A 1,703-nucleotide genomic window follows, 5' to 3' on the forward strand; every position below is an offset into this window, starting at 1 on the left:
ATTTGCTGTGACCAGGGGTGGAATGCTGTAGCCTGAATGTTTGTTTCCCCTGACCCTCCGAATTTATATGTTAAAATTCTAACCCTCAGTGTGAGGGTTATTAGGAGGTGGGACTTTGGGGGGATGATTAGGTCATGAGGGTTGTACCCTAATGAATGTGATCAGTGCCCTTATAAAAGAGACCCGGGAGAGCTCCCTTGTCCCTTTCATTATGCGAGAACACAGGAAGAAGGTGGCCATCTATGAACCAGGAAGTGGGTCCTCACCAGACACTAAATCTGCTAGTGACTTGATCCTAGACTTCTCAGCCTCCAGAACTGTGAGAATAAATATCTATTGTTTGTAAGCCATCCAGTCTATGGTAATCTGTTACAGTAGCCCGAACACACTAAGACACAGGGCTGTAAAGGCTACTTAGTAAATTATGTACTTATACCTTTTCCTAATACAACATGTTAGGGTTTGTTTGCTGGTTTTGTTTAATTTTGATTTTTTTTTTTGAGGCAGAGTTTCGCTCTTATTGCCCAGGATGGAGTGGCTCACCGCAACCTCTGCCTCCCGGGTTCAAGCGATTGTCCTGCTTCACCCTCCTGAGTAGCTGGGATTACAGTCACCCACCACCACGGCTGATTAATTTTTTATTTTTAGTAGAAACAAGGTTTCTCCATGTTGGTCAGGCTGGTCTCAAACTCCTGACCTCAGGTGATCCACCTGCCTTGGCCTCCCAAAGTGCTGGGATGACAGGCAAGAGCCACCATGCCTGGCCTGTTTTGATTTTTTGTCTCGTCTTTATGCAGCTCTCTCCACCTGTCTCCTATACTTTGTAGGGAATGGACTTCAGGGTAGATGCCATTTCCTGCAGCTTATTCATTGGATCTCCTTTTGCACATTTATTGACTGAAGGCAGTGGTAACTTTTAATTGATATGATACTTCCAAGGAGTCTAGCATTTACCTTGCCACAGCAGCAGTTTTATGGTGAAGAAAATGGCAGGCATCAATACTGGGACTGAGAAAGGACAGGGACTCTTTCCCAAAATTCATTAACATATTATTTTCTAGGCGATACTATTTGGTAAAACATTCATTGCATGTCAGACAAGTTCTTTTAACAAATTATAAACTATGGTCAAGACAAAGCTTGATCTTTTTTTTTTTTTTTTTTTTGAGATGGAGTTTTGCTCTTGCTGCCCAGGCTGGAGTGCAGTGGCGTGATTTCGGCTCACTTCAACTTCTGCTTCTTGGGTTCAAGCAATTCTTCTGCCTCTGCCTCCTGAGTAGCCGGGACTAAGGCATGTGTCACCGTGCTTGGCTAATTTTTGAATTTTTAGTAGAGATGGGGTTTCACCATATCGGCCAGGCTGGTCTCTCGAACTCCTGACCTCGTGATCCGCCTGCCTTGGCCTCCCAAAGTGCTGGGATTACAGGCATGAGCCACTAAGCCTGGCCAATGACTTCTTTTAAACAAAGAAATACATATAATTTCAAACTAAACCAACCTATAAACCACTGTAGGCACCTGTAGATTGTATTACAAGTACTATAAACTCTGTTGGAGTCTTTGAAATCATTCTTCCCTTGTCTTGAAGAGTGGCGCACATTCTTAGCCAAATAGCTCTAAGGTCCCATCCTATAAAATCCAAGATGCCTGACAGCCTTCGTTCGTTTCTTCTCATCTCCTTCCCCTTCAATTCAACTGGCAGA

The sequence above is a fragment of the Mandrillus leucophaeus genome, unplaced genomic scaffold (assembly GCF_000951045.1).
Source record: "Mandrillus leucophaeus isolate KB7577 unplaced genomic scaffold, Mleu.le_1.0 Scaffold295, whole genome shotgun sequence".
Taxonomy (NCBI): Eukaryota; Metazoa; Chordata; class Mammalia; order Primates; family Cercopithecidae; genus Mandrillus; species Mandrillus leucophaeus.